We start from the raw sequence: 12,500 nt of genomic DNA on the forward strand, positions 1-12,500 counted from the left end.
CCTTCCCTGCCTGGCCCTCGGCCTGCAGTGCTCGCTGTTCCCCGACAGCGCCTGCGGTGTCCTTTGGACGATCAGTACATGGTTCCGAATGTCTGGCATTTTGACTAGGTGATTTCGCGTTAGCCCTTACCGAGCGATCGCCCTCCCTGTTAGGACTCGTCCCGATTAGGCCAGAATTTCCTAACCAAGACGCTCCTACTGCCAAGACCGACTTGAGTACTACCTAAAAACCAAAATTCCTAAATAAAATTTAGTACAATTAATCTACCCGGCCGGACAAACCCCGGCGCACAACCCCTAGGATAAAGTTACACAGGGTTAAGTTTCCCAACCTAACTAAGGAATAACCTATTACAAACAACTACAGGGGTTACAGGCTAGTACAAACGCAAGCGATACAAAGATTACTCTCAACTCACTCACAAACACACCAAACCATGCAAACCACTTCTAACGGACAAACCACACCCAACGAAAGTAAATGGGTAGGTCTGCTCCTTGCGACCGTGTCTCGGGCAATAAGACCCTCGAGGTGCCACAGTGAGGAGCTTGGCCGAAGCCTGGGCTAAAACAACAAATTAAATAAACTAGATGAAATCCTAGTGCAAAAACAGAATGAACACCCTCCCCGAATCTACAAAGGCTGGAGAGCGTTACCGACCAAGGCGCTGCCTTGGCTGTGCCGAGAGACCACGGGGTAGAATACCTAAGCCCCGGGTATTGCAGCTCACGGGCCGGCGTGAAGCGCGCGGCCTGGACAGCCTCCTGCTGTCGGACGACGTGGACAGACTGCTGGCCGAGACAGCCGCCTGCTGTCGGTACTGACGGGCAGTGCACTGCCGAGAACAATCGGCTGCTGTTGTGGGCGAACCTGCGGACGAGTAGCCTAGACGAGCTTACTGTCGACCGGGCAGACAGACAGAGTGCCGACAAGGTTGTGCGACCACCTGTCACCTGAGACGCGGGCTGGATGCCGCGGTGCTGACGGAAGGAGGAGGCGACCGCCTGTCGCCTGAGATGCGCCTGCGGGATGCGGCGCGGCCGAGGGGGGCGAAAGCCTTGCGGCAGTGCCTACCTACCTGGCGCTGGAAGTGGCTCGGCCACGGTTATCGACAAGGAATGCCGACGACGGCGCGGGTGGCCGAGGGGCTGGCCGACGACGGCTAGCGAGCGGCTAGCGTCTCCGGCTGTTCCTAGTCCCTAGCTAAGGTCGGGTTAGCTTGGACGGGCAGAGCTCTACGGGTAGGCTGGTTAAGCGAAGTGAGGTTAAAGGCTAGGGTAGGCTAGAGGAAGCAGAGCTAAGGTAAGGCTCGGGTGTTGGGACTTAGCGAGCTGGTTGGAGATGAAGAGAGATCACAAATGAGCTCGGTTGGGTCTGGTCAATGGGACACTCGAGATAAACTCGAGTCAATTGGGTTCAACCTAAGGTGCCTCGGGTTTGACCGAGTTCCTACTAGGCTAGGTCAGGTCGGGTTCAGTCTACTTGGGTTAAGACCTAGAAGAGGTCGACTGGGTAAGTCCGGTTAAGGTTTAGCTGGGTTAGGACCAAGTGGGTTAGGTCGAGTAGGTGAAGGCCTGGATGCTCGCCACTTGGCAAGATGAACGGGTCAGCTAGAGTGCGCTAAGGGAATGCCTATCAACAAGGGAAAGGTGAAATGCTTTCCTAAAGAGAAGGGGGATGAACCTAGACTAGAATCGGGAAAAAGGGGAGATAGCTACACGATGTAGCTTAGTGGACTTCGAAGAAGGGGAGATGGAGACACGTGGACAGATCAAGGGTGGAGACTAGCTGCGGTTGGGCGAGGTGGAGAGACAGCCAAGGGAGGAACGAGTCCTCGGGTGCTTTTCCTAAAGTTTAGGAAGAGGGGCGCGAGTTGGGGGAGAGGTGCGCTAAGTGGGGAAAAAAGGCAAGGGAGAGGTGGCAAGACGCGAGTACTCAATGGAGAAGTGACTTGACGAGGTGGAGGAAGGGCTGAGTCGTGAGGCTTGAGATGGTGACACGTGGCAAGATGTGCGGCCACAACTACATGCGACTAAGGGGAAGACCGAGCAACAAGTAAAGTGGGATGAGGTGGCGAGGTGGATCCTACGAACTAGGGGGGCACTTTCCTAAACTTACTCGAAGTGGAACTCTTAGGAAATAACTGGTTTTCGAGTTGAGGGAGATGGCTCGGATGGAGGACACGTGGCAGAGGCAAGGGACAAGATTAGACTTACCTGGTTCAACCGAAGTCGAGTGGGTTCGAGCTTGATGCGACCGGTGGCACGGTTTGAGCGACGCCTCCCAAATTGACCAAGGTGTCCTCGTCGTCTTCACTACAGCTTTCACCGGAGCAAGGGCAATGTCGTCCTTCACGCCTCGGGTCACGAGTTCTGCCGGAAAATGCAGAGCGGAATGGAGAAGCAGCAGAATTTCGGCGGACAGCCGAACTCACTATTCCACCGTCGGAATGGGCTCCAATTTGACTATATCGGAATTCCCTTACCGGCGAATCTAATGAACTTAAGCACGCTAATTTCCCACGGATGGAACTCAAGATACAACAGTGATTAGGCTGCTGGACTAGAGAACAACGTGGAGCTGGCCGGAATTCAGCAGAATTCCGGCAGGAAGCCGAGACCTCTATTCCGCTATCGGATGGAACTTGGGAAAGACCAACGCGATACTTGAGAGAGGGCGATTCCAACTAGAATGCGAAAAATAGTTTTCTGCGGCCCGATTACTCCAACTAGCAGATTCGGCTCTGCTGCACCGAGGAACAGAAATGCAGAAACAGGCCGAGGGATCGAACTCAATCCGTGGCCGTTTCTCCAAATCTCACACGCTTGATTTGGCAAGGAAAGAGCGCCGAAATCAATGTTTCCAAATGCGATTAGGACTTCGCCTAGAGAGTCTTCACCTGAGAACTCTCGCTCTGTTCTCGGGTAGACCGAGAAAGAACAGAAACCTCGGGAGTGCTCTCCCCTAGACCGGAATCCTAAAAACGCAAGGAAAACACGAAATCAAGCCACTAACCTTTACTGCCGTCGATATTGAATCCAGAAATGGATTCAATCTTCCCTGCTGCCAGAACAGCCTCTCAGCCTCACCGTGACCGTGAAGAAGGCGCTGAACTTTGCTGAAATACGCTTTGAAGGGGGATGATGCCGTGGACAAGGGAGGGATCTCAGCCGGTGAGGAAGAAGATCCGCCGCAAGCCGTCCAACTTGAGCGTTGGCTGGTTCACCGCCGGTGCTTCAAGTGCTTCAAGAGAGGAAGAAACGCCACGGTGGGAAGGGGGCGCGAGGGGATGAGAGGGCACAAGCTTGCACTCACGAGCAAGGGCTGTGCTTTGATTTCTGATTCAGAGTTCCTCGAGAATGAGGAGGGAGAGCCAAACCTCGCACGGAGGAGAAAGAGCGCCTTGCGCAAAATGCTTTCAATTCCTTAATCTTTGATACGAATTACAATGATCCAAAAGTATTTATACTAATCCTATTTGAGCGAGTCTACAATCCAGATCTCACTCTCTACCCAAGACCCCAAATCCAAAACGCCAAGCACAACCCGCTAGGCTAGGTTCCTACCTCGAATCCTACTATTAACAAGCCTAAGACTAACTTTATTTACTTGTTATTCATAAAGCAAAACGGGCCTAGTGCCCACGCGCAAAGGTAAGGTTCGAGCCCCTGGATCTTTTGAACCCAGGGTGGGGACCTTGTGAGGGGACCCGCCCTCACTTCGGTGTGTTGACTCAAGAGCTCGGTCAGGTTTGACCGAGCCGTTTACCTAAGACTTGGATCTTAGGACGTCTCAAGGGTCGCGTGAAGTGGACTCGTTTGGCTGGGACGATTCTAGCTCGGCGAGTCTAACCTTGGAACCTGTGTCACCCTGAGACTGGACCTGTTTGAGCACCGTTGACGACCTAGTTGCTCCTCCCACTCCTCCCGCTGCAACTATCTCTGGTGCTTCTTGACTCTTCCTGGGACTGGCCTTAATACATTGAAGAGAACGAGCTCCAATATCAGAAGCCTTGCGCTTCCTTCTGCTAGATTCGGCGGGCTCGGTCTCAACTGGGTCTGGACCGCTGGGTAGGTCCGTAACAGATTCCCCCTCCCTACCTTGCGCTTGTCCTCGAGCGCTTGAAGAGGGGAAGCGATGAACAATCGACCCAAATTCTTCCCAAGAAGTACCCCTGTCGGGTCCTTCCCATTCCACAAGTACCTCGTGCCTCATCCTCCCTTGTCTTTGGACATACCTATGTTTGAGAATGCGATAGGGAGTAGGCAAGTTATCCGGGACCTGCTCTATTAGTGTTGGTACATCCCCTTGATGAGGCTTCAGCCTCGTAACATGAAATACAGGGTGCACCAATGCTGTTCTGGGGAGGCCAAGTCTGTAGGCGGCCTTCCCAACCTTTTGAACCACTGGATAAGGTCCATAATAACGAGGCAGCAGTTTGGAATACGGCTGACCCATCAAGGATTTCTGCTTAAGAGGCAGTCTCTTAAGCCACACGTAGTCACCCACCTCAAATTCCCGATCCTTCCTGCCTTTGTCGTATACCTGCTTCATACGGTTTTGCGCTTTCACAATGTTCTGTTTTAGGGATTCTAATACTTCTTCCCTTGTGCGCAATTCGCAGTCAACACTGTCGTCTTCTGCAGTACCTCCTTCGTAGTGTGGAATCGATGGAGGGGGAAAACCATATACGCCCTCGTAAGGGGTCATGCCTGTCGACGAGTGCAGACTTGTATTATACGACCATTCTGCCCAGGGTAGGTATTTCACCCAAGTGGCTGGTCGTTCACCCGCAAAGCAACGTAAGTAGGTCTCCAAGGACCGGTTCACTATCTCACTCTGCCCATCTGTTTGAGGGTGGTGGGCGGTACTGAAATTTAGTTTCGTCCCCATGTTCTTCATGTATTCTTGCCAGAATGCACTTAGAAAAATTGAGTCCCGGTCGCAGACGACGGACTGTGGCATTCCATGCAACTTTCCTATATACTCATGGTAGACGTTGGCCACGAGGGGCCCTTGATATAACCGTGGTAAAGGTGCGAAGTGGCTATATTTCGTGAGCCGATCGACCACTACTAATACTGCCTCTTTTCCTTCTGATCGAGGCATGGCATCGATGAAATCCATCGTGACGTCGGTCCACGGTTTTGTAGGTACCGGGAGAGGATTCAAATGGCCTGGAGGCTTGATTGCCTCATACTTCTCTCGCTGGCACACTACACACTTCTTTACATAGGCCTGTACTTCAGCCTTCATACCTTTCCACCAAAACTGAGCTTTGATGCGGCTTAAGGTCTTGGCGACCCCTTCATGACCTGCGGCTGGAGTGTCATGAAAATGATGCAGGAATTCCTGCTTAAGCTCAGAGATAGGAGGGACTACTGCCTTGTCCTTCCTATACAAAATGTTTCCCTTGACTGAGTAGAAGGGAATGGAACCCGGGTTTTGCTGGATCGAAGCTTTGATTAGCCTCAGCGATTCATCATTCTGCTGTTCGTTTGCTAACCGATCCCAAATATCCGTTTCCACTACTGACAATGTCATCAATTGTTCAGCCAAGCGGGAAAGTGAATCAGCCGCCTTGTTTTCAGGACCTTTTTTATACTCAATTTCGAAATCATACCCCAATAGCTTTGCTAGCCATCTTTGCTGGGTAGGGGTTGACACGCGTTGTTTGAGCATATACTTTAAGCTATTTTGGTCGGTCCTGACCGTAAATTTGCGTCCAATCAGATATGGACGCCATTTCTCCACTGCCATAACAATAGCGAGTAGCTCTTTCTCGTATGTAGAAAGAGGTTTGGCCCTGCTGGTTAAGGCCTTTGACATGTAGGCAATGGGGTGGTTATCTTGCCCAAGTACCGCTCCTACTCCGACTTCACAAGCGTCCGTTTCGATGGTGAATGTCTTTGTAAAATCGGGTAGAGTTAGTACCGGGGCGGACATCAGAGCTGCCTTTAGCTTCTCAAAGGCATCTCTTGACTTCTCAGTCCACGAGAAGGATCCCTTTTTCAGCATCTGGGTAAGGGGTTGCGCAATGATTCCATACCCCTGGATAAATCGTCTGTAATACCCAGTCAATCCTAGGAAACCTCGCAGACTCTTGAGGTCCTTGGGCAGTGGCCATTTCTCCATGGCTTGCAACTTTTCGGGGTCTGCCCGAACCCCATCTCGAGACACAATGTGTCCGAGGTATCCGATTGAAGACTGTCCAAAACTGCATTTGGACATCTTCGCGAAGAGATGATGCTCCTTCAAGATGTCTAGAGTAATTTCCAGATGGCGTTGATGTTGCTCTTCATCTTTGCTATAAATGAGAATATCATCGAAAAATACGAGGATGAAATCTCTGAGGTGTGCTCTGAACACATCATTCATGCACCGTTGGAATGTTGCTGGCGCATTCGTTAATCCAAAGGGCATTACTAAAAATTCATAATGCCCGTCGTGTGTTCTGAACGCAGTTTTCAATACATCTTCGTCAAACATTCGAATTTGATGATATCCGGCTCTGAGATCTATCTTTGAGAAAATAGTAGCGCCGGCTAACTCATCTAGTAGCTCGTCAATGACGGGTATGGGGTGCCGATCCTTAACGGTCACCTCGTTTAACGCTCTGTAATCTATACAGAACCGCCAAGTGTTGTCTTTTTTCTTCACTAATAGGACGGGTGAAGAAAAAGGGCTGCAACTCGGTCGGATGATGCCGCTTTCGAGCATCTCTTTGACTAAGCGTTCGATTTCCGCCTTCTGGCTGTGCCCATACCGGTATGGCCTGACGTTGACAGGCTCTGCACCTTGTGCAAGGACGATTCGATGATCGTAAGCCCTTTTTGGCGGTAGGCCTTTGGGCTCATCAAAAATCTCTGGAAATCGGTTTAAGACCGATTGAATCATAGGTGGAATTGGTTCTTCCACCTTCTCTTCGGAGAAAGGTACATCCGTTGCCAATGTAAGAACCCAACACGCTGGTTGGTCATGTTGGATGGACCTTAGTGCTGTTTTGGGACGCGTAGAGCTGGCGAGTCCCTGAATCGTTATCGATTCCTCTTCTCCTTCAGGGATGAAAGTCATAGAGAAGTTCTTTACATCCCAATGAATATCTTTCCATGTTAGAAACCAGGGCATGCCCAAAATTAAGTCGACTCCTTCAAGCGGAATGACGAGGCAGTCAACTTTAAAAGTTTTCTTTTTAATGGACACGTCAAGGCCTTTTCCTTCGTGAATGCACTTGAGCCTTAGTCCCCCTCCCACGATGATAGTTTGTGGGTTGCTCTCGGTGAGTGTGATTCTACACCTTTCAGCGGCTTCCTCTGTAAGGAAGTTGTTGGTGGCTCCGCTGTCGAGCAATATTAAGACTTTTTGGCCATTAATACGACCAAAAACACGCATGGCATTTGCCTTATGGGGGTCTTGAATTGAATGAAGAGATTCGACCTCTTCTGATTTCTCTTCTTTGGTCGATGTCTCTTCTTGATGCGTTTCTTTAGGCTCAATTTTCTTGCCTTTTCTTCTAACTAGGATTTCCTCATCAGACGAGGAGCTTGACTCAGAACTTGAGGAGGAATCGCTTTCGGAGCTAGAGCTGGTCTCTGGCTCATCAATCACCACTATATTAAAAAGTGCTTTGCACTGGTGATTTTTTTCCCACTTGCCCTCACATCTGAAACACAGGCCTTTCTTCCTGTATTCTTCAATTTGTTTAGGGGACAAGTAACGGGTAGGTAGTTCACGGCCTGGACGTGGGTGTGGCCTGAACTCGTTCCCTCTGTTGTAGGGAACTAATTCCCTTCCTTTGTTCTCTCTGAATTTGGTTCGAGAAGCAGAGGAGAAGGAAGGTTTCTTCCTCTGTTTGTCAGCCCTGCGAGCCTTTTTCTCTCGCTTTTCCTCTTTTCTCTCTTCAATTCGCTCTTCATACAGTCGGGCCATAGCGAAGCATTCTTCGAGATGATCGAAACGATGTATCTTCATCTCGCGTTTGATATCGCTTCTAAGGCCTCCTTTGAATGCTCCGATTAGAGCCTTCTCGGGCCATTGTACCATGCTAGCTAGTCTTTCGAACTGCTTTTGATAGGTGGGCACGTTCGAAGTTTGGACTAGATTTTTGAGGTCCTCGTCATAATCGATGAACGTGGACTCTCCAAAGTGAAGCTGCAAACTAGCCTTGTACTTTTCCCAAGTGGGATCGACTGTTTTGTGCTCAAACCAAAGATAGTGGGTGGTCGCTTCGCCAGTCATGTTGGCTGTAGCGATTTCTATCCATTCTTCTTGTGGAATACGATGGCACATGAAGAAGCGTTCAGCCATGAATAACCACTCTCTGAGGTGCTCTCCGTTGAATTTTGGAAAGTCGTACTTGACGGATGGTGTACGTCTTTCTTCTAGACGAGTTGGTTCTCTTCGAGTTCTCCTTGGGCGAAGGGGTGATTCATCTTCACCATCAGATAATTCGTACATTGGGTTTTGAAGAGTTTGGCCTATCCGTGGGCCACGAGGAGTCCTGTAGTATTCGCTATAGGGCTCTTGTTGGTACCTGTCTTGTGGGGGACGCATGAGCCTACCCCCTTCTGTGCTTGTCCCAACATGAGATATGTTGTTGGGATTGATCTCAGTGTCGGTTTGATAGCCAGGTACTGCTAACAAACCTTTCCCTCTCTGTGCATTCGGACCCTGAGTGGTCCTTTCCGCGACTATGGCCTGCGTTTGGGCGGTAGACATTTGACGGAACATGGTCCGTATCTCATCCATTTCTTTTTGTCTATCTGCATTTTGACGGTCCATTTCTTTCTTTCTCAAGTTCTCTACCTTAGCCATGTCGGTACGCATCTGTAATAATTCTTTTTCTATGCTTAGGATGCGTCCTAAAGCATAGTCGGGCACTTGGCCTCTCTGTGATGGCTGAGCCTCTTCGGGAGTGTCATGAGGGTTCTCCTCAAGCACGGGCTCATCTGAGTTAACATTCTTTTTTGATTTTCCCATTTTAACTTGCGAACTCAAAAACTAACCTAACTGAAATCCAAAGTCTGACACAACTGCCACTCTTAATCTAACCTAGACTGTCGACTCTGTCACGCTGCCGCTGCCACTGCTTGAGCTGCCGCGCGTGAGTCCTAAGGCAAGGGAGACGGGTTGGCCCGTCTAAAGCCGCGCTACGCCTTAGCGCCTAGGCAATCTCACCTCGCTCTCGGCCGGGCTTTAAAAAGCCTAAATCGTCACACCCGCCTGGTGTCTCGACGACGAGCCTCGAGCTTAGCTGCCCTCGGGTGTACGTTGTGTACAACCCCACACTTGCTAAATTCGAGCAAGCGAAGCCTAGAACTTACGCAATATAATGCTGGAAGTCGTGAAACCTTTACTTTTCTAACGACTTAGAAACCCGAAATACCCTGACAAGAAAACCCGAAACTGATACCTCTGAATTTCTGCCGTTTGAAGTACCTTCTGAAGCTGACTTTTTTTTTGTAGGTCGGGTGCTCAAACTGACAGTTCTAGTCTCAAGTTGGCTCTGATACCAATTGTTAGGACTCGTCCCGATTAGGCCAGAATTTCCTAACCAAGACGCTCCTACTGCCAAGACCGACTTGAGTACTACCTAAAAACCAAAATTCCTAAATAAAATTTAGTACAATTAATCTACCCGGCCGGACAAACCCCGGCGCACAACCCCTAGGATAAAGTTACACAGGGTTAAGTTTCCCAACCTAACTAAGGAATAACCTATTACAAACAACTACAGGGGTTACAGGCTAGTACAAACGCAAGCGATACAAAGATTACTCTCAACTCACTCACAAACACACCAAACCATGCAAACCACTTCTAACGGACAAACCACACCCAACGAAAGTAAATGGGTAGGTCTGCTCCTTGCGACCGTGTCTCGGGCAATAAGACCCTCGAGGTGCCACAGTGAGGAGCTTGGCCGAAGCCTGGGCTAAAACAACAAATTAAATAAACTAGATGAAATCCTAGTGCAAAAACAGAATGAACACCCTCCCCGAATCTACAAAGGCTGGAGAGCGTTACCGACCAAGGCGCTGCCTTGGCTGTGCCGAGAGACCACGGGGTAGAATACCTAAGCCCCGGGTATTGCAGCTCACGGGCCGGCGTGAAGCGCGCGGCCTGGACAGCCTCCTGCTGTCGGACGACGTGGACAGACTGCTGGCCGAGACAGCCGCCTGCTGTCGGTACTGACGGGCAGTGCACTGCCGAGAACAATCGGCTGCTGTTGTGGGCGAACCTGCGGACGAGTAGCCTAGACGAGCTTACTGTCGACCGGGCAGACAGACAGAGTGCCGACAAGGTTGTGCGACCACCTGTCACCTGAGACGCGGGCTGGATGCCGCGGTGCTGACGGAAGGAGGAGGCGACCGCCTGTCGCCTGAGATGCGCCTGCGGGATGCGGCGCGGCCGAGGGGGGCGAAAGCCTTGCGGCAGTGCCTACCTACCTGGCGCTGGAAGTGGCTCGGCCACGGTTATCGACAAGGAATGCCGACGACGGCGCGGGTGGCCGAGGGGCTGGCCGACGACGGCTAGCGAGCGGCTAGCGTCTCCGGCTGTTCCTAGTCCCTAGCTAAGGTCGGGTTAGCTTGGACGGGCAGAGCTCTACGGGTAGGCTGGTTAAGCGAAGTGAGGTTAAAGGCTAGGGTAGGCTAGAGGAAGCAGAGCTAAGGTAAGGCTCGGGTGTTGGGACTTAGCGAGCTGGTTGGAGATGAAGAGAGATCACAAATGAGCTCGGTTGGGTCTGGTCAATGGGACACTCGAGATAAACTCGAGTCAATTGGGTTCAACCTAAGGTGCCTCGGGTTTGACCGAGTTCCTACTAGGCTAGGTCAGGTCGGGTTCAGTCTACTTGGGTTAAGACCTAGAAGAGGTCGACTGGGTAAGTCCGGTTAAGGTTTAGCTGGGTTAGGACCAAGTGGGTTAGGTCGAGTAGGTGAAGGCCTGGATGCTCGCCACTTGGCAAGATGAACGGGTCAGCTAGAGTGCGCTAAGGGAATGCCTATCAACAAGGGAAAGGTGAAATGCTTTCCTAAAGAGAAGGGGGATGAACCTAGACTAGAATCGGGAAAAAGGGGAGATAGCTACACGATGTAGCTTAGTGGACTTCGAAGAAGGGGAGATGGAGACACGTGGACAGATCAAGGGTGGAGACTAGCTGCGGTTGGGCGAGGTGGAGAGACAGCCAAGGGAGGAACGAGTCCTCGGGTGCTTTTCCTAAAGTTTAGGAAGAGGGGCGCGAGTTGGGGGAGAGGTGCGCTAAGTGGGGAAAAAAGGCAAGGGAGAGGTGGCAAGACGCGAGTACTCAATGGAGAAGTGACTTGACGAGGTGGAGGAAGGGCTGAGTCGTGAGGCTTGAGATGGTGACACGTGGCAAGATGTGCGGCCACAACTACATGCGACTAAGGGGAAGACCGAGCAACAAGTAAAGTGGGATGAGGTGGCGAGGTGGATCCTACGAACTAGGGGGGCACTTTCCTAAACTTACTCGAAGTGGAACTCTTAGGAAATAACTGGTTTTCGAGTTGAGGGAGATGGCTCGGATGGAGGACACGTGGCAGAGGCAAGGGACAAGATTAGACTTACCTGGTTCAACCGAAGTCGAGTGGGTTCGAGCTTGATGCGACCGGTGGCACGGTTTGAGCGACGCCTCCCAAATTGACCAAGGTGTCCTCGTCGTCTTCACTACAGCTTTCACCGGAGCAAGGGCAATGTCGTCCTTCACGCCTCGGGTCACGAGTTCTGCCGGAAAATGCAGAGCGGAATGGAGAAGCAGCAGAATTTCGGCGGACAGCCGAACTCACTATTCCACCGTCGGAATGGGCTCCAATTTGACTATATCGGAATTCCCTTACCGGCGAATCTAATGAACTTAAGCACGCTAATTTCCCACGGATGGAACTCAAGATACAACAGTGATTAGGCTGCTGGACTAGAGAACAACGTGGAGCTGGCCGGAATTCAGCAGAATTCCGGCAGGAAGCCGAGACCTCTATTCCGCTATCGGATGGAACTTGGGAAAGACCAACGCGATACTTGAGAGAGGGCGATTCCAACTAGAATGCGAAAAATAGTTTTCTGCGGCCCGATTACTCCAACTAGCAGATTCGGCTCTGCTGCACCGAGGAACAGAAATGCAGAAACAGGCCGAGGGATCGAACTCAATCCGTGGCCGTTTCTCCAAATCTCACACGCTTGATTTGGCAAGGAAAGAGCGCCGAAATCAATGTTTCCAAATGCGATTAGGACTTCGCCTAGAGAGTCTTCACCTGAGAACTCTCGCTCTGTTCTCGGGTAGACCGAGAAAGAACAGAAACCTCGGGAGTGCTCTCCCCTAGACCGGAATCCTAAAAACGCAAGGAAAACACGAAATCAAGCCACTAACCTTTACTGCCGTCGATATTGAATCCAGAAATGGATTCAATCTTCCCTGCTGCCAGAACAGCCTCTCAGCCTCACCGTGACCGTGAAGAAGGCGCTGAACTTTGCTGAAATACGC

This window comes from Nymphaea colorata, unplaced genomic scaffold (assembly GCF_008831285.2).
Source record: "Nymphaea colorata isolate Beijing-Zhang1983 unplaced genomic scaffold, ASM883128v2 scaffold0386, whole genome shotgun sequence".
Classification (NCBI taxonomy): Eukaryota; Viridiplantae; Streptophyta; class Magnoliopsida; order Nymphaeales; family Nymphaeaceae; genus Nymphaea; species Nymphaea colorata.